Genomic DNA, 21,751 nt, shown 5'->3' with positions numbered 1-21,751 from the left:
CCTAAAATAAATATGCGATGATAATTATTTTAATTGGATAATTATATTGTGATTATCTCTTAAGCTATCAAGATAAACAGATAAAATTAAAAAAAAAATTACCAAATACCAGTAGATTACGTGTACAAAACATTCCTCTGCGTAGTGTCTAAAATATCTACGGCAACGTGGGAAGGGAGGCAGCAAATGGATAGATACTAAACTAACCAGGGTAGCTTGACTTGGGTGAGGTCGATCTAATCCAGTTGCTTCTCCTTAGGCGGTAAGGGTCAACAGGTGTCTCGTCCTCCCGTGTCCTCTGCTCGCTATAAATAGGCTTCCGGCCACACAGTGCATCTCGCCTCACCCAGAAAATTCTCCACCCCAGTTGATAGCAGCCGAAGGACCGCGACCGGACGGAGAGGACTAGGAGAGATTAGGGAACCAGGAGGTATGGCCTGCTAGCTTTAGTCCACGCTCTATCCATGGTCTTGTCCTATGAAGCTATCTCAGATTCTTTGGGATATCTCTAGCTAGCATCTCTCTCCATAAAGGCTACTTGTTCTTTCTTTCCTACATCTGATGTGATGTTCTTGCTTAGCGCTGGTAGGAGATAGATGGATAATCAAGATTCTAAAATACTGGAAGTTGCATCGGACGGATTCCATTTTGTTGATCCATGCTTTGTTACACTGATGAATTTATTCGCTGGCTTAAGAAGCAACAACTAGTACTAGTTGGTAAGAAAGAGTGGGAACAAGTAGTACTAGTACTACATGACCCATGCATGCGTACATATCCTGTGCAAAGAAATAATCTTCATGGCTAGCTAGCATGCATGCAAGTGGTTGTATTTCTCAAATTTAATAGCTGGAAACAGTACTAAGGTTAAAGTGGGATGTGCACGCCTCACTCTAGCATAGCCAAGTACTCCCTCCGTCCCAAAATTCTTGTCTTATATTTGTCTAAATACGGATGTATCTAGTTAAGTTTTAGTGTTAGATACATACATATCTAGACAAACCTAAGACAAGAATTTTGGGACGGAGGGAGTACTATAGAGCGACTTGTTACATCCACTGCATATAGCTGCTCATGTCCCTGTTGCCACTTGCAAGTCACATGAAATAATAAGCTGATGGGCGTTTGTAACATGTTTAAGTTGGAGCTTAAAATTAGCCGAGGAGGAACTGCAAGGCAAGACTGTGCATATCAGTCTTCTCCCTCAAACTGAACTTCTAATATATGTTAACAAATTAATTGGTTACTAGCATTAATGTTTTTACATATGAATATAAGTGATGAGCTGGTAATTATTATGGCTGTGAGAACCATCCGTGCATGGGTTACGGATTGATCAAACGACGATGTTTGAACAATTCAAGAACGTACACCGTCGTGATCATGGTAAGTATGGTATATCAAGCCCGGGGCGGTCGATACCTGATATAACGGTACGCGGCTAATTTAGTCGGTACTAGTGTGAGATGGAAGATGCCTCACACAAGTAGGGGACTCGGCGTCGTGATTCCCGGAGATAGGTATTACCATTGGTGGAGATTACGACGGTTATTAGTATGTCTCTGCAGAGATTATTGCTATAGGTTTGCGCCGGTATAATTCCATCCTGCTCCTGTAAGGTAACAGGAGGCTGAAGTATCTTTACCTTATGAACATTCAACTTGCAACCTACTAATTCTTGCATTCTTATATTCTTGCTGAGTACTCCCTCCGTCCGGAAATACTTGTCGGAGGAATGAATGCATCTAGATGTATTTTAGTTTTAGATACATTCATTTTTATGCATTTCTCCGACAAGTATTTTCGGACGGAGGGAGTATGTCCCAACATACTCACTACTGTTTTTCTTTTCCCTTTGATATGCACAGAGTGCGCGGGAAGTGGGCATGGTGAGGAGTTAGAGGAGCTTGAGGAATAAGTCAACACCTAGGCCAGGGTGTCAAAAATTAGAAGTCTTTGTTTAATCCTTAAATAAAGTCAGTGAAGAATAAGAGGAGGTGCTATCAGTACGTGTGCATATGCACGTGGTAGACCACTTAATCTACTAGCTTGTATTTGGTTAAGTGAGGGTGTAAGCTACTATGTAAAGAATAAGCTGGAACTAAAGTATTACTTGTGCCCTATTTGTTTTGATATATGCTACTCATGCCTTGTGTGCTTATGAGTTTTCTTAGACTCATAAGGACACGGCGACTGTCACATTTATTTTCGAACCTTCGGGTCGTGACAACTACCAACTCTATCCCCACCACGCTGGTGGCAAGGGGATCAGAACCGCCCTACACGGCAGAAGCAGCCCGACATGCATGTTGGCAATAAGGCCTTGTCGTCGTTGCCCCTGCCTGACTTGTGTCCGAAAGCGACTCGACATCTCAGCCGTCGATGAGGCCCAAGTAGAACAATCCTCTTAACTGGGCCTTGAACCAACTGAAGGTACTCCCTTTGGGCTAGTTTTTTAAAATAATACATTTTTATATTAAATTTTAGAAATAGTATGCCGTAATTATATTTTTTAAAAATATTACCCAATCGGCCTACTGCTGACCGATTGGATCCAGTCGGCCTACTGCTGGCCGATTGGCCCCCAATCGGCCCACTGCCGGCCGATTGGATCCAGTCGGTCCACTGCTGGCCGATTGGCCCCAGTCGGCCCACTACTGGCCGAATGGCACCCAATCTACTTTATATAGGCCGACAGGTGCATGCACCCATCTATCTGTTGAATAGGTATTTGAAAAATATTGAAGAAGTATTTGAAAATTTTTTGATCATGCATATAAAAATGTTAGTTAAGCATTTGAAAAAAAATGTTGCACAAGTATTTGAAAAATGTTGAACAAATATTTGAAAACTGTTGAATAGGTATTTGAAAAATATTGAAGAAGTATTTTAAAAAATGTTGATCATGTGTATATAAAAATGTTAATCAAGCATTTGTAACAAATGTTGAAGAAGTATTTGAAAAAAATATTGAACAAGTATTTGAAAAAAATGTTGAACAAGTATTTCAAAAAATATTGATCATGTAAATAAAAATGTTGAACAAGTATTTGTAATTTTTTTTATCATGTATATAAAAATGTTGAACAAGTATTTGAAAAAAAAATGAACAAGTATTTAAAAAAATTTGAACAAGTATTTGAAAAAATAATATAGAAAAAAAAGAAAGAAATAATGGAGAAGACCGGCAGTGGGCCGACTGGGGCCAATCGGCCAGTAGTGGACCGACTGGATCCAATCAGCCGGCAGTGGGCCGACTGGGGGCCAATCGGCCAGCAGCAGGCCGACTGGATCCAATCGGTTAGCAGTAGGCCGATTGGGTAATATTTTAAAAAAATATAATTACGGTGTAATATTTCTGAAATTTAATATAAAAAATGTATTATTTAAAAAAAATTAGCTTCTTTTGGACTAGTGGCCGCAATATGAATGTGTGCACGGCGTCGGAGACGGCGCCACATGGAAGTACTATTACGACGAGGGCCGGCGGCCAAGAAGCAGAAAAAGAAGTTCAATCAGGTGAACATTGAAGGTGAGATGAAAATTATTTGCGTACGGCCATGGACCCGTTTCAAATATGCATACTCGACTGAATGTCAAACAAATGGATGCCTCAAAATCAAAGGATTAAGACAAATAGTGAATGAGCGCGGGCCACAAATTCGCCGGATTTTGAGGGCCCGGGGCAAAAAAAAAATTGAGGCCCCTTAATATATACATCATAACTATGATAAATATGTTGGGTTGCAGAAAACAAAATTTTTCCTACTCGTTTCACCAAGATCATCTAGGAGTTCATCTAGCAACGAGTGAATAGATGCATCTACATACCTTGTAGATCGCGAGCGGAAGCGTTCAAAGAACGGGGATGATGTAGTCGAACACGACGTGATTCGAATCACCGGAGATCCTAGCACCGAACGGACGGCACCTCCGTGTTCAACACACGTACGGAACAGCCACGTCTCCTCCTTCTTGATCCAGCAAGGGAGGGAGGAGAGGTTGAGGGAGATGGCACCAGCAGCAGCACGACGGCGTGGTGTTGATGAAGCTGCAGTACTCCGGCAGAGCTTCGCTAAGCGCTATGGAGTTGGAGGAGGTGTTGGGGAGGGAGAAGGAGGCAACCTAAGGCCAAGGACTCAAGGTATGAAGTCCCTCCTCTCCCCCACTATATATAGGGGTGCCAAGGGGGGTTGGCCGGCCCTAGGAGATCCAATCTCCTAGGGGGTGCGGCGGCCTGGGGGGTTTCCCTCCCCCCAAGGCACCTAGGAGGTGCCTTCCACTAGTAGGACTCCTCCCCCTTGGAAACCCTAGGCGCATGGGCCTAGTGGGGCTGGTGCCCTTGGCCCAAGCAGGCCAAGGCGCACCCCCTACAGCCCATGTGGCCCCCGGGGATGGGTGGCCCCACCCGGTGGGCCCCCGGGACCCCTCCGGTGGTCCCGGTACAATACCGATAACCCCGAAACTTGTCCCGATGCCCGAAACAGGACTTCCCATATATAAATCTTTACCTCCGGACCATTCCGGAACTCCTCGTGACGTCCGGGATCTCATCCGGGACTCCGAACAACATTCGGGTTACTGCATATACATATCCCTACAACCCTAGCGTAACTGAACCTTAAGTGTGTAGACCCTACGGGTTCGGGAGACATGTAGACATGACCGAGACGACTCTCCGGTCAATAACCAACAGCGGGATCTGGATACCCATGTTGGCTCCCACATGCTCCACGATGATCTCATCGGATGAACCACGATGTCGAGGATTCAATCAACCCCGTACGCTATTCCCTTTGTCTATCGATATGTTACTTGCCCGAGATTCGATCGTCGGTATCCCAATACCTCGTTCAATCTCGTTACCGGCAAGTCACTTTACTCGTACCGTAATGCATGATCCCGTGACCAGACACTCGGTCACTCTGAGCTCATTATGATGATGCATTACCGAGTGGGCCCAGTGATACCTCTCCGTCATACGGAGTGACAAATCCCAGTCTTGATCCATGTCACCCAACAGACACTTTCGGAGATACCCGTAGTCTACCTTTATAGTCACCCAGTTACGTTGTGACGTTTGGCATACCCAAAGCACTCCTACGGTGTCCGGGAGTTACACGATCTCATGGTCTAAGGAATAGATACTTTGACATTGCAAAACTCTAGCAAACGAACTATACGATCTTGTGCTATGTTTAGGATTGGGTCTTGTCCATCACATCATTCTCCTAATGATGTGATCTCGTTATCAATGACATCCAGTGTCCATAGTCAGGAAACCATGACTATCTGTTGATCAACGAGCTAGTCAACTAGAGGCTCACTAGGGACATGTTGATGTCTGTTATTCACACATGTATTACGATTTCCAGATAACACAATTATAGCATGAATAAAGACAATTATCATGAACAAGGAAATATAATAATAATGCTTTTATTATTGCCTCTAGGGCATATTTCCAACAGTCTCCCACTTGCACTAGAGTCAATAATCTAGTTACATTGTGATGAATCGAACACCCATGGAATTCTGGTGTTGATCATGTTTTGCTCTAGGGAGAGGTTTAGTCAACGGATCTGCTACATTCAGGTCCGTATGTACTTTACAAATCTCTATGTCTCCATCTTGAACATTTTCACGAATGGAGTTGAAGCGACGCTTGATGTGCCTTGTCTTCTTGTGAAACCTGGGCTCCTTGGCAAGTGCAATAGCTCCAGTGTTGTCACAGAAGAGCTTGATCGGCCCCGACGCATTGGGTATGACTCCTAGGTCGGTGATGAACTCCTTCACCCATATTGCTTCATGTGCTGCCTCCGAGGCTGCCATGTACTCCGCTTCACATGTAGATCCCGCCACGACGCTTTGCTTGCAACTGCACCAGCTTACTGCCCCACCATTCAAAATATACACGTATCCGGTTTGTGACTTAGAGTCATCCAGATCTGTGTCGAAGCTAGCGTCGACGTAACCCTTTACGATGAGCTCTTCGTCACCTCCATAAACGAGAAACATTTTCTTAGTCCTTTTCAGGTACTTTAGGATATTCTTGACCGCTGTCCAGTGTTCCTTGCCGGGATTACTTTGGTACCTTCCTACCAAACTTACGGCAAGGTTTACATCAGGTCTGGTACACAGCATGGCATACATAATAGAACCTATGGCTGAGGCATAGGGGATGACGCTCATCTCTTCTATATCTTCTGCCGTGGTCGGACATTGAGCTGAGCTCAATTTCATACCTTGCAACACAGGCAAGAACCCCTTCTTGGATTGATCCATATTGAACATTTTCAATATCTTATCAAGGTATGTGCTTTGTGAAAGACCTATGAGGCGTCTTGATCTATCTCTATAGATTTTGATGCCTAATATATAAGCAGCTTCTCCAAGGTCCTTCATTGAAAAACTTTTATTCAAGTAGGCCTTGATGCTGTCCAAGAGTTCTATATCATTTCCCATCAAAAGTATGTCATCTACATATAATATGAGAAATGCTACAGAGCTCCCACTCACTTTCTTGTAAACGCAGGCTTCCCCATAAGTCTGTGTAAACCCAAACGCTTTGATCATCTCATCAAAGCGAATGTTCCAACTCCGAGATGCTTGCACCAGCCCATAAATCGAGCGTTGGAGCTTGCACACTTTGTCAGCATTCTTAGGATCGACAAAACCTTCCGGCTGCATCATATACAATTCTTCCTTAAGGAAACCATTAAGGAATGCCGTTTTGACGTCCATTTGCCATATTTCGTAATCATAGAATGCGGCAATTGCTAACATGATTCGGACGGACTTCAGCTTCACTACCGGTGAGAAAGTCTCATCGTAGTCAACCCCTTGAACTTGTCGATAACCCTTAGCGACAAGCCGAGCTTTATAGATGGTCACATTACCATCCGCGTCTGTCTTCTTCTTAAAGATCCATTTATTTTCTATGGCTCGCCGTTCAACGGGCAAGTCAGTCAAAGTCCATACTTCGTTTTCATACATGGATCCTATCTCGGATTTCATGGCTTCTAGCCATTTGTCGGAATCTGGTCCCGCCATCGCTTCTTCATTGTTCGAAGGTTCACCGTTGTCTAACAACATGATTTCCAAGACAGGGTTGCCGTACCACTCTGGTGCGGAACGTGTCCTTGTGGACCTTCGAATTTCAGTAGGAGCTTGATCAGAAGTATCTTGATCATTATCATTAACTTCCTCTCTAGTCGGTGCTGGCACCTCAGGAACATTTTCTTGAGTTGCGCCATTTTCCGGTTCAAGAGGTAATACTTCATCAAGCTCTACTTTCCTCCCACTTACTTCTTTCGAGAGAAACTCTTTCTCCAGAAAGGACCCATTCTTGGCAACAAAGATCTTGCCTTCGGATCTGAGGTAGAAGGTGTACCCAATAGTTTCTTTTGGGTACCCTATGAAGACGCATTTTTCCGATTTGGGTTCGAGCTTTTCAGGTTGAAGTTTCTTGACATAAGCATCGCATCCCCAAACTTTTAGAAACGACAGCTTAGGTTTCTTCCCAAACCATAATTCATACGGTGTCGTCTCAACGGATTTCGACGGAGCCCTATTTAACGTGAATGCGGCAGTCTCTAAAGCATAGCCCCAGAAGGAAAGCGGTAAATCGGTAAGAGACATCATAGATCGCACCATATCTAACAGAGTGCGATTACGATGTTCGGACACACCATTACGCTGAGGTGTTCCAGGCGGCGTGAGTTGTGAAACTATTCCACATTTTCTTAAGTGTGCCCCAAACTCGTGACTCAAGTATTCTCCTCCACGATCTGATCGTAGAAACTTGATTTTCCTGTCACGTTGATTTTCAACCTCACTCTGAAATTCCTTGAACCTTTCAAAGGTTTCAGACTTGTGTTTCATTAAGTAGATATACCCATACCTACTTAAATCATCAGTGAGGGTGAGAACATAACGATAGCCACCGCGAGCCTCAATACTCATCGGACCGCACACATCAGTATGTATGATTTCCAATAAGTCGGTTGCTCGCTCCATTGTTCCTGAGAACGGAGTCTTGGTCATTTTACCCATAAGGCATGGTTCGCACGTGTCAAATGATTCATAATCAAGAGACTCTAAAAGTCCATCAGCATGGAGCTTCTTCATGCGTTTAACACCTATGTGACCAAGGCGGCAGTGCCACAAGTATGTGGGACTATCATTATCAACCTTACTTCTTTTGGTACTCACATTATGAATATGTGTAGCATCACGTTCGAGATTCATAAGGAATAAACCATTCACCATAGGAGCATGACCATAAAACATATCTCTCATAAAAATGGAACAACCATTATTCTCAGATTTAAAAGAGTAGCCATCTCGAATTAAACGAGATCCCGATACAATGTTCATGCTCAAAGCTGGCACTAAATAACAATTATTAAGGTTTAAAACTAATCCCGAAGGGAGATGCAGAGGTAGCGTGCCGACGGCGATCACATTGACCTTGGAACCATTCCCGACGCGCATTGTCACCTCGTCCTTTGCCAGTTTCCGCTTATTCCGCAGCCCCTGCTTTGAGTTACAAATGTGAGCAACTGCACCGGTATCAAATACCCAGGAGCTACTACGGGCACTAGTAAGGTACACATCAATTACATGTATATCACATATACCTTTTGTTTTGCCGGCCTTCTTATCCGCTAAGTACTTAGGGCAGTTCCGCTTCCAGTGACCGCTTCCCTTGCAATAAAAGCACTCAGTCTCGGGCTTGGGTCCATTCTTTGGCTTCTTCCCAGCAGCTTGCTTGCCGGGCGCGGCAACCTCCTTGCCGTCCTTCTTGAAGTTCTTTTTACCCTTGCCTTTCTTGAACTTAGTGGTTTTATTGACCATCAACACTTGATGTTCCTTTCTGACTTCTACCTCTGCTGATTTCAGCATAGCAAATACTTCAGGAATGGTCTTTTCCATCCCCTGCATATTGAAGTTCATCACAAAGCTCTTGTAGCTTGGTGGAAGCGACTGGAGGATTCTGTCAATGACCGCATCATCCGGGAGATTAACTCCCAGCTGAGTCAAGCGGTTATGCAACCCAGACATAGTGAGTATGTGCTCACTGACAGAACTGTTTTCTTCCATCTTACAGCTGAAGAATTTGTCGGAGACTTCATATCTCTCGACCCGGGCATGAGCTTGAAAAACCATTTTCAGCTCTTCGAACATCTCATATGCTCCATGTCTCTCAAAACGCTTTTGGAGCCCCGGCTCTAGGCTGTAAAGCATGCCGCACTGAACGAGGGAGTAGTCATCGAAACGTGCCTGCCAAGCATTCATAACATCTTGTTCTGCAGGGAGAACGGGTGCGTCACCAAGCGGTGCTTGTAGGACATAATCTTTCTTGGCAGCTATGAGGATGATCCTCAGGTTCCGGACCCAGTCCGTATAGTTGCTGCCATCGTCTTTCAGCTTAGTTTTCTCTAGGAACGCGTTGAAGTTGAGGACTACGTTGGCCATTTGATCTACAAGACATATTGCAAAGATTTTAGACTAAGTTCATGATAATTAAGTTCAACTAATCAAATTATTAGTGAACTCCCACTTAGATTAGACATCCCTCTGGTCATCTAAGTATTACATGATCCGAGTTAAACTAGACCGTGTCCGATCATCACGTGAGACGGACTAGTCAACATCGGTGAACATCTTCATGTTGATCGTATCTTCTATACGACTCATGCTCGACCTTTCGGTCTTCTGTGTTCCGAGGCCATGTCTGTACATGCTAGGCTCGTCAAGTCAACCTAAGTGTTTTGCATGTGTAAATCTGTCTTACACCCGTTGTATGTGAACGTCTGAATAAAACACCCGATCATCACGTGATGTTTTGAAACAGCGAACTGTCGCAACGGTGCACAGTTAGGGGGAACACTTCTTGAAATTATTGTGAGGGATCATCTTATTTACTACCGTCGTTCTAAGTAAACAAGATGCAAAACATGATAAACATCACATGCAATCAAATAATAAACGTGACATGATATGGCCAATATCACATAGCTCCTTTGATCTCCATCTTGGGGCTCCATGATCATCTTGTCACCGGCTTGACACCATGATCTCCATCATCATGATCTCCATCATCGTGTCTCCATGAAGTTGCTCGCCAACTATTACTTCTACTACTATGGCTAATGCGTTTAGCAATAAAGTAAAGTAATTTACATGGCGTTTCTTGATGACACGCAGGTCATATAAAAGAATAAAGACAACTCCTATGGCTCCTGCCGGTTGTCATACTCATCGACATGCAAGTCGTGAATCCTATTACAATAGCATGAACATCTCATACATCACATATAGATCATTCATCATTCATCACAACTTTGGCCATATCATATCACAAACCACTTGCTGCAAAAACAAGTTAGACGTCCTCTAATTGTTGTTGCAAGTTTTACGTGGCTGAATTAGGGTTCTAGCAAGAACGTTTTCTTACCTACGTTAAAGCCACAACGTGATTTGTCAACTTCTATTTACCCTTCATAAGGACCCTGTTCATCGATTCCGCTCCAACTAAAGTAGGAGAGACAGACACCCGCCAGCCACCTTATGCAACTAGTGCATGTTAGTCGGTGGAACCGGTCTCACGTAAGCGTACGTGTAAGGTTGGTCCGGGCCGCTTCATCCCACAATACCGCTGAAGCAAGAAAGGACTAGTAACGGCAAGAAAGTTGACAAATCTACGCCCACAACAAATTGTGTTCTACTCGCGCAAGAAGAACTACGCATAGACCTAGCTCTGATACCACTGTTGGGGAACGTTGCAGAAAACAAAAATTTTCCTACTCGTTTCACCAAGATCATCTAGGAGTTCATCTAGCAACGAGTGAATAGATGCATCTACATACCTTGTAGATCGCGAGCGGAAGCGTTCAAAGAACGGGGATGATGTAGTCGAACACGACGTGATTCGAATTACCGGAGATCCTAGCACCGAACGGACGGCACCTCCGCGTTCAACACACGTACGGAACAGCCACGTCTCCTCCTTCTTGATCCAGCAAGGGAGGGAGGAGAGGTTGAGGGAGATGGCACCAGCAGCAGCACGACGGCGTGGTGTTGATGGAGCTGCAGTACTCCGGCAGAGCTTCGCTAAGCGCTATGGAGTTGGAGGAGGTGTTGGGGAGGGAGAAGGAGGCAACCTAAGGCCAAGGACTCAAGGTATGAAGTCCCTCCTCTCCCCCACTATATATAGGGGTGCCAAGGGGGGTTGGCCGGCCCTAGGAGATCCAATCTCCTAGGGGGTGCGGCGGCCTGGGGGGGTTTCCCTCCCCCCCAAGGCACCTAGGAGGTGCCTTCCACTAGTAGGACTCCTCCCCCTTGGAAACCCTAGGCGCATGGGCCTAGTGGGGCTGGTGCCCTTGGCCCAAGCAGGCCAAGGCGCACCCCCTACAGCCCATGTGGCCCCCGGGGATGGGTGGCCCCACCCGGTGGGCCCCCGGGACCCCTCCGGTGGTCCCGGTACAATACCGATAACCCCGAAACTTGTCCCGATGCCCGAAACAGGACTTCCCATATATAAATCTTTACCTCCGGACCATTCCGGAACTCCTCGTGACGTCCGGGATCTCATCCGGGACTCCGAACAACATTCGGGTTACTGCATATACATATCCCTACAACCCTAGCGTAACTGAACCTTAAGTGTGTAGACCCTACGGGTTCGGGAGACATGTAGACATGACCGAGACGACTCTCCGGTCAATAACCAACAGCGGGATCTGGATACCCATGTTGGCTCCCACATGCTCCACGATGATCTCATCGGATGAACCACGATGTCGAGGATTCAATCAACCCCGTACGCTATTCCCTTTGTCTATCGATATGTTACTTGTCCGAGATTCGATCGTCGGTATCCCAATACCTCGTTCAATCTCGTTACCGGCAAGTCACTTTACTCGTACCGTAATGCATGATCCCGTGACCAGACACTCGGTCACTCTGAGCTCATTATGATGATGCATTACCGAGTGGGCCCAGTGATACCTCTCCGTCATACGGAGTGACAAATCCCAGTCTTGATCCATGTCACCCAACAGACACTTTCGGAGATACCCGTAGTCTACCTTTATAGTCACCCAGTTACGTTGTGACGTTTGGCATACCCAAAGCACTCCTACGGTGTCCGGGAGTTACACGATCTCATGGTCTAAGGAATAGATACTTTGACATTGCAAAACTCTAGCAAACGAACTATACGATCTTGTGCTATGTTTAGGATTGGGTCTTGTCCATCACATCATTCTCCTAATGATGTGATCTCGTTATCAATGACATCCAGTGTCCATAGTCAGGAAACCATGACTATCTGTTGATCAACGAGCTAGTCAACTAGAGGCTCACTAGGGACATGTTGATGTCTGTTATTCACACATGTATTACGATTTCCAGATAACACAATTATAGCATGAATAAAGACAATTATCATGAACAAGGAAATATAATAATAATGCTTTTATTATTGCCTCTAGGGCATATTTCCAACAAAATAATATATACATTATATATACAAAATGTTACCAGTAAATACTTAAACACATCCAAAAAATATTCATATAAACTAATTCATGTTACCTAAAAAGTTTCTTCTAAAATTCTTCGATGCAAAGTCAATTATAATTGTGTCGATGTCAATCTCATCCATCGGTTTCTTCTCAATACATAATGTTTCGTAACCCTTTCAGCTCTGTTGAGTCATTTTTATTCTAAATGGTTCTTCAATAGCTTCAAGTTTGAAAAGTAACTTTTTAGCAGATGCAACAATATCTAAATCCGAATAAATCTTTAAACACCGTGAGTTATACTGAAAATTATAGGGGAAATTGATATGATATACCTTGGATTGATTACATTGGCGTACGCTTGGCGATGATGTGATGTCCACGTCTGGTGGCAGGCGCTTGGCGATGTACGTGTGTGCCCAATTTGGCAGTGTGAATTTTCAGAGGCTATGCTATGTGTGTGCTGCGTCGTCGCTGTGGACAGCGCCCCTGAGACCAGTCTGCCTAATTGGGCGCACACGTACATATCGCACGATCGTTTTGTGTTGAGGGAGAATGCCACGTAATAGTATGGAATATAGAGAACGGGGCGACGTGATTTACGTGACTAGGCTGCTCTTTTTCTCCTCCTGATCGCACGCTGATTTATGTCACTATGTCACTTAATTACATGCCTATGCTTCTATCTGCCGTTCTTTCCTCCATGGATTGGGCTACTTCCTTTTTCCTACGTGAAACTATGGCATATGGGCTACTTTACCTTTTTATACTACGTACATTACACACCCGGGAGGGGGGCCGGGATCCCCCAAAATGGGAGCATTCGTTTTTGTGAAGGGTCGCCTCTAACTTCCCTTCGTAACGTGTTACAGGATCCGACACCCTGGGTGCTACAGCCTCCAATGTGACCCCATCAGCCCCAAAGATCTTACTCATCTGCCTTAGAAGTTCATGAATCATCTGTTTTTTTTCCTTCATTAATGGTTTGGGAGTAATAAACATTCGGTTTGCTCCAGCCTAGGATTGGTGACGGCAAGACGATTTGGCAGCAGCGCTGAAGCTGGGAACACTTCAAGTCAAATCCAGCAATGGGATAATGGGATGTCCCTTGGCAATGCCGTCGACGGCTGCCCAGGAGTTTGGATTGGATGCGTTCATGTTCCAGGACATGATTGGGGGACTGTGAGTGAGATGATTAGCATATCAGACTTGCAAACCACCGTGCTTGCTTTTGGAAAGGAATTTTTTGGTGTTAATGACCTGCGTCCTTTTCTCATATGTGGCAGCTAAGAGCACACATCTTTTCAGTTAATTCAGATACCATTATCTTAGTATATATTCTCATTTTCTTGCGGGTTTAGTTTATTATTATCAAGATTTTTTGAGTGGCATTCTTATCAATATTGAATCGGAGCTGCTAAAAATCAGTCGACTGAGACTTCACGAAGTCTCAGTCGACTAGCCAGCCGTTCGATCGTTGTTTGCTTGTAGATTCGCGCTGGGGCGCTTTGCCCTGTGTTTCGGCCTGTATAATTCACGAAAATGCTTGGGGCCGGCCTGGATTCGTGCAAACATGTCGCTTTTTTTGTAGGCTGGGGCAAAGTGCTGGGGTGTGCAGTAAATAAAGGGGGTGAAGAGGAAGCGGGACCCGTGGTAATTAAGAGGGGAACGGCAAGTCGGTCCATTTCTTCCTTCTCTCTCTATTCTTCTCGGTCAAATCTGAAGATCTGCAGCGGAACGAAGAAATCTATGTGCTCCTCCACGGCCAGCGAGAGGAGGGGCGGTGCTGCTGATGGAGTAAGTGTCATCCTCTCCTTTTCTTGTTTGTTTGTTTTGTTGGTGAGATGCAGTAGATCTGACGGGATTTTGGGTTCCATTTTTTGTTTGGATCAAGCCCAGATTAGTAGCTTGAAGCATAGAATCGCTCCCCCTTTTTACTCAAACAGTGGCATGTAGTGTGTCCTCTTTTTTGTATGATTTTTCTTTCAGACTTTTGCCGAATCCATTTTCGTGAAAATCAGTAGCATGTTTGTGGATTATTACGTACTGAACCCAAACCCTCTCATATCTATTACTGAGCCTATCACTAGGAGTGGCTCAGTCCCTTGTTTTATTTTATTTTAGATTTTGCTGAAACCCATTTAATCAATAGCATGCTTTTGGAATCTTTTCTCTGTATACAAGAGAGATTATTACTGAATCTATCACTAGGAGTGGTCATGTTTATTTGTTTTGTCATATTTTTTGCTGAACCCTTATTAATAAGTAGCAGTAGCATGTTTTTCCAGTTTTCTTGCTGAAACCCTATGAATCAGTACCATGTTCAACTTTTTTGTCTGGGATCAAGATAATGATTACTAAATGCATCACTAGCAGTGGTATGTCGATTTCTTCCATGTGTTTAGACATTTTTTTTTGTTTTAATATGGTCTTTTGATAGATTCATCTTTTATCTCTGCAACCCAATGTAAATATATTTTTGCTCATCAGCCGTCGACGCCAATGATAAATCATCATTATCTTGAAATCCCTTTTTTTTTAAGCATGCAAGTTTCTCACTAAAATCATTAGCTGAATATGTATGCCTCGCACTAGCACAAATTTATGTTTGGCGCCATTTTTATGTGCACAGGAGATGGTTTGCACAGTTTGCCTGAACCCTTGTTGACCGTGAGAGCAGGGTAAGCGGCATCAGTATGTATGTCTGGAAGGAGTTCAAAAAGGGAGGGGGTAACTCCACAGCCTCTGTTTCTTTTTTATTTTTATTTTTTCATTTTCTGATCCTTGTTTCTTTTTTAGTGTGTTCTCATCATCACAGAATATACTGTTGAAGGTTGGCCCTTTCTTTTTTCTCCCTGAATTTTGAAGCAAAGGGGAGCCCCTACCTAACTAGTTGTTTACATTGAAATCATTGAAATGTTTTATCTAGTGTGTTAAGCTCTTCCTGTGTGGTTAGAGAGGAAAGGACATTACTGTCATAATAAGGATCTTTTAAGTATAAAAAAACAAGGGATAATTTTAATAGTGTTTTGTAGCTTGGCTTACTTCTAGAAACCATGGCCATGATTTAACTAGCAGCAACTTCCTTTTGTGTTTTTATTAGTGTTTTACTAGCAACAATCTTTTTGTTAGTGTTTGTAGCTTGGCTTACTTCCAAAAACCATGTATGGTACAATTCATGGGTTACTTTTGCTAGATATTTTTGTTTTTCGTAACTGTGCTTTTTACACTGATATGGCTGGTTCATGTTTAAGAGTTCAGTGTATCTCTTATTTTTAGCCATTTTTGACCCGTGTAGAATGTAGATTTGTAGAATTCACGGGTTGATGTTCATGTTCAACCCATGTAGGATTTTCTTCAGGCCAAATACAAGTGTAGTGTCAAAAGAAGATATTTGTGAAATTTTGCACATTGATACAGAAGCATTATCTGATAAATACCTAGGCCTCCCAGCTCTGGTGGGAGCTGATAGAAGTGACTGCTTCAGACATTTTGTAGAGAGAATTAAAATCAGATTATTGGGATGGATGAAAAAAATATTATCTACAGGAGGGAAGGAGATCATATTAAAAGTTGTGGCCCAAGCTATTCATGTTTTTGCTATGTCTGTTTTCAGCTTACCGAAGGGAATTTGTAAAGAGATCACAGATGCTATTGCACAATTCTGGTGGGGTGATGATAAGGAGACCAAAAAAATGCACTGGATGGCATGGTGAAAGTTGTGTATCCCTAAGAGTGAAGGAGGCATGGGCTTCCGTGACCTCTACTCTTTTAACTTGGCAATGTTGTCCAAGCAATGTTGGAGGTTGATCAATGACCCACATTCTTTGGTTACGAGAGTTCTCAAGGCAAAGTATTACCCAAATGGTTTCCTTATTGATGCTACACTAGAAAATGGGTCGTCCTTCACATGGCAAAGTATCTTGAAGGGGTTGGAAACTTTCAAGAAAGGATATATTTGGAGGATTGGGACTGGTTAACATGTTAATATATGGACGGATCCATGGATTCTCTCTAGCCCGGATAGAATGGTGATATCACCAAGGGGTCAAACGATCCTAACCAAAGTTTGTGAATTAATTGATATGGCTAATAGTACGTGGGATGAGGCGCTAATAACAAGTTTATTTAATCCAGTGGATGCCCGCAGAATTATTCAGATTCCACTACACTTGCATGGTTTTGATGACTTTGTGGCATGGCACCCGAATAGGACATGTATTTTCTTAGTAAAGAGTGCATATCATATGCAGTGGATGCATAGTTTTCGGGCGCATGCAAATATGATGGGACACCCTGGTGGCTCTACCCCCGAGCGGTGTGGAATAATCTCTGGAAACTTCAGGAGGCGGCGGAAGAAGATAGGTGCTCCTCCTGTCGAGGAGAGGGCGGCGCACCGCTAGGAGATTTCGCCCTCCGTTGTAGCCGTCGCCGAGCGAGGAGGAAGGCAGCAGGAGGCGCGTGAGGAGGAAACCGCGGCGCGACGCCAATGGCCTAGCGAGGTGGAAGAGCCGGTCGTCATCGTCGATGGTGACAAACGAATCGAAGGTAAGACGACGATCATGTACGTCCAGGCCGGCCTGGAGGCTGAGGAACCGCGGAGGCGCGTATGGGGTGCTCTTTGTCCTCGAGTCGTCTACGGAGAAAATGTTCTGGGAGAATATCCCGGCGAGGACACAGGGGCGGCGCGCCGTTTCCTGCCAGAGGCCGAGGCGGCGAAGGAAGTCCCGGTCGGTGACGAGGCGGCGCCACCGCTTGCACGTGGCCGCGCAGCGCAGGAGGTCCCGTAGGCCCGGCAGGCGCGCGAAGACCTCGCGCAGGGCGTCGTTCCCGAGCTCGGCGCCGGCGCGTGCATCGGCCATTAATATGATCGATCTAGGTTAGCTTAGGGCCCTGATCGATACTATGCCGTCGAGGCGTCCCGAACTGGCCGTTCTCCGTGCTGCTTTCCACCTGTTTTATTTTTTCTCCTTTTGAGGAGAAGTTGCTTTCCACGTAGTGGACCATGGCTCCGGTCAACTTATCTTTTTTGAGCCCAGGTAAGGTGAGGCCCACGGCAACTTATTCTTTCAATAGCACTCCCTTCGTTTTTATTTACTCTGCATATTAGAGTTGACTGAAGTCAAATTTTACAAAATTTGATCAAGTTTGTAGAAAACAATATAGACATTTATCATAATAAATCTATACGATGTGAAAGTACATTCAATAATAAATCTAATGTTGTTGATTTGTTATTGTATACCTTAGTATTTTTGTTTATAAACTTGGTCAAAGTTTGTAAAGTTTGACTTTGACCAAAACTAATATGGGAACTAAATAAAAACGGAGGGAGTACACGAGATAGTACTCCCTCCGTTTCCAAATATTTGTCTTTCTAGAGATTTCAACAAGTGACTACATACATAGCAAAATGAGTGAATCTACACTCTAAAATACGTCTACATACATCCGTATGTTGTGTCTATTTAAAATACCTAGAAAGACAACTATTTGGGAACGGAGGGAGTATAACCTAGGCTCGCCTCTGGCGACCGGGATCGTGGGCCGGCTCATCATTGTAGATCGTTTTTTTCTGCTTTGAACAGTTTTCAGCTGTTCTTCTTGGACGCCGATACTACTCGAACGTCATATTTGTAGCCCCAAGGAAAGATCAGCCCAGCGAACGATTTGTTGGCCCCAAACCCCCACAAAATGAACCACTCCCTCTCTCCACAAGAAAACAGAGATAAGTCGTCCGAGCCTCAAATTGGGTCAGAAAAGGCCCAGTTTTCCTGTGACAATCTCACAAATCTTCAAAAACTTATATTTGGACATTATTTTTAAAAGCTAAAAACAAGATCCAATGGCATACAAAAGACGAAATTTTCCATATGGCGAGCCATAAAAATGCCAATGCATAAAAATAGAATAACGGTAAATGGATTCTTTTGGACATGTGACTATCTTATAGCCATTTACTCAAAAATTGTACTCCCTTTTGATATTTTTTATAAATGAAGTTTTCACAAAAAAAATCCATTCTAGCATAATTTTTTTTACAATTTGCCATGATGTTATTTTGTGCACGAGAACAAGAGGAGTTCCCCTATTTGTCGCCTGCTTGCGCTACATGCATTGTCGATGCTTCCTCCGCCGATTTCATCGATTTTGCATTTCCTCCTGATTTTAGTAGTTTCTTTAAAAAAATTGAAAAATTATGTAATTAAAATAGTTTTTTCATGTAATACGGGAAAATGGACACACATTTCATTGAAATGATCAGGTCATAATAAAAAAGATGTTCACATATTTATGTTAACTATTCATGTAACTTAGTAAATGTTGTCCAATTTTAAATAGTTTCACATGCTTGAAAAACATTTATGTAATTTAAAAGATTTTAAATAATTCGAAAAGTGGTCATGCAATGTTAAAAATGGTTCACGTTGTTTAGAAGAAAATGGTTCACATGCTTGCAAAACATTTATGTGTATTTTGTAAAACAAACAAATGTTGCTATATGAACAATATCCTTTGTATACGTGAATTTTTTTATCACATGTCTAGAAAAATGTTCATCATGTATTTTGAAAACTTTCATCATATAAAAAATGTAAGGTGTGTGTTTTTTATTCTTTGTGCATTTAAGAAATGCTCATGGTATACTAATAAATGTTTTATCGTACAAAAGTGAAAAGAAAAGAAATTTTAAAAAATAGGAAATATGTTAAGCAGAATGGAAAATAAGAACCTTAATAAACAACAATCCACATATGGTAGGCTCAAATACTCCTTATGAAAAGTAAATTCGAAGAAAAAACTTAAATATTTTGGCCTCAAAGATACTGGAGGGTGCTAGGACTTCCAAATTTTCGTCCTGAAGTGACATATGAGATCTGAGGAGCGGTAGACAAAAAATTGGGTCTCCAAACTGTGTTTTTGTTTAGTTTCTTGAGAGTTGAATTTTGATTTATTTATCTTTTTGGCTAGAGATCCATCGTGTTTAAGAAAATGTTTGTCGTGTGTTTTAAGAAAATTCATTATGCATTTAATAAAATATTTATCATATATTTAAAAATATTTTTCATGACATTCTTTAAAATATTAATGTAAATAGGAGACAGTATATTCACAAAAAAAAGTGGGACCGAAAACAAAAGGAGAAAAATAAAGAAAATGTAAAAAGAAGAAAAAATGATGCAAATATAAAAAAAGAAAAGAAAAGAAGAAAAGGAAGTAAACTTGTACTCAGAAAGAAAACAAAATAGACCGATGAAAACTGGTTTTTTTGGTAACTACCGAAGAAAACTGGTTCAAAAACAGAAAGAAGAAGGAAAAAAGGAGCGACTGGGCAGTGCGCTCACCTGTGCGATTGGGCGCCAATACGCCGGAGGAAAGCGAAAGGAAAATTCCACCAAGAAGATCTGGATGAACTGGGCAGGACCCTTTGTCTTCATTGGCCAACTGAATGTCAGCGTCTCCCACTTGCTATTGGTACTGCAGTTAGCGTCTTGAATCTTGAATCTTTTGGCATGTTGGAAATTCAAGTGGCTTCTTGAATCTTGACTAGGAGCTCCCTCACGTGCTCGATGATAATTCGCCTACGGGAATTGCTACTGAATTACCTATGCGCTCCTTACTATTCTAGTACCTCTTGAGCATGATTATACTGTAATTAATTTTAAAACGATCTCTAATCTCTGCCAATATGTTAAGTTGCCACTTGTCCGGGTTCGACTGGTCGCTGGATAACGTGCTCACCGCAGCAACGACAAAAGACTTAGTTGTTTTCAAAGTCTACGCCAACAACGTCATTTGCTCCATCTAAGCAACAGCGATGTAGTCCAATGCTCGAGCTTCAGTCCACTTCTGGATCTTCAATTTGACAAGTCGACATGGCATGCACATATATACTTTTCTCGGATGTATACTTGCGCGTATGTTTCTCAGGAATACAATAATCCTTTCTTCTTCTTTTTTCGGGTGAAATACAATAATCCTTTCGGGTGGGAATACAAGTCTGACGTGGATTTTTAGGTCCTCAATTTGATTGACAAAACATGTGCAACATTTCACAAAAAATGTATGTTTGGAAACATCAGCTGAGGTCGAATCTAAAGCTGTATTTTGTTTGCCATATAAAACATATTTCAATAGTCGAATTGAAACTCGTTGACTTTTTGGTTGGTGTCTAATCATGCCAAACCTAAAACCTTTGAAGGAAGCAATATAACCCATGTGTCTTGGATGAAGTCTACCCTCTTCTGTGTCGGGAGCGAGAATTAGATCCAACTCAAAGTCAAGGGAAGTGGCCTAGACAACTAACTTTTGATGGAAGGCTTCTACATATCCATCTGAGAACTGGCGTACCTAGGCCGACATCAGGTCTCACGTTGTCTTCGAAACGTTGTAGTGACATGAATCTACAGTAGGCTACAGTCTGAAGTTCATTGTCACTACCCAAGCCGTGGTTATGCATGCCTAGGTTCTATCTTCACTCCCAACATCCAAGCCACCAATAGAACCCTCAAAATTATTGTTAGGTGCTTTGGGCACATAAAAGTTGGATCCTGTAGACACCCTTTTTTTGTGGCCCATAACCCCCACCCCTAGCCCCAAGTTCAAGGGGCTCTGCCAACAACCCCCTACTTGACTGGCCCATGAATGGAGAAAAATGTTTCCAATTCCTCTGGCAACCGTCCGCCACTCCACCCACTAGTCTCGTCCTCAACTCCTATATCACCCCCCCCCCCCCCCCCCCCGATCCTCCACTAGAAGTCATTATCCGCACTGGACCGACATCGGAGAATGTCGCCAACCAACAACCACTCCTCTAGGCATCATATGGCTTCCGCCCCCTTACTGCAACCCCAACCTTGTCCCACCATAGCACCTCGGCAACCACTAGTGCACACAAGGTGTTTGACCTTTTGTGTAAATGGTATTTTTTCTTAAATTTCATCTTTCTTTTTGCAAATGTTCATACATTGCAGTTTCAAACATGTTTGCAGACTTTTTATTGGAACTATGCAGTGCCATGAAAATTCTGTAGTAAGGTTTGAGACATGCATGTTTTAAACAAAAAAATGATTTTAATTGTGGCGTTTAAAATTTTGCATTCGAGTATTACTGAATTGTATGCATTAGAAATATTATAAGTTTGATCAATTAGAACTCATGTCCCAGTAAATACACATGCATATGTGAACCTAACAGTATGGCAACAAGTGGAAAATCAT

The sequence above is a fragment of the Triticum aestivum genome, chromosome 2B, assembly GCF_018294505.1.
Source record: "Triticum aestivum cultivar Chinese Spring chromosome 2B, IWGSC CS RefSeq v2.1, whole genome shotgun sequence".
Lineage (NCBI taxonomy): Eukaryota > Viridiplantae > Streptophyta > Magnoliopsida > Poales > Poaceae > Triticum > Triticum aestivum.
The sequence above is the reverse complement of the archived record's forward strand: the minus strand, read 5'-3'. Positions refer to the sequence as shown.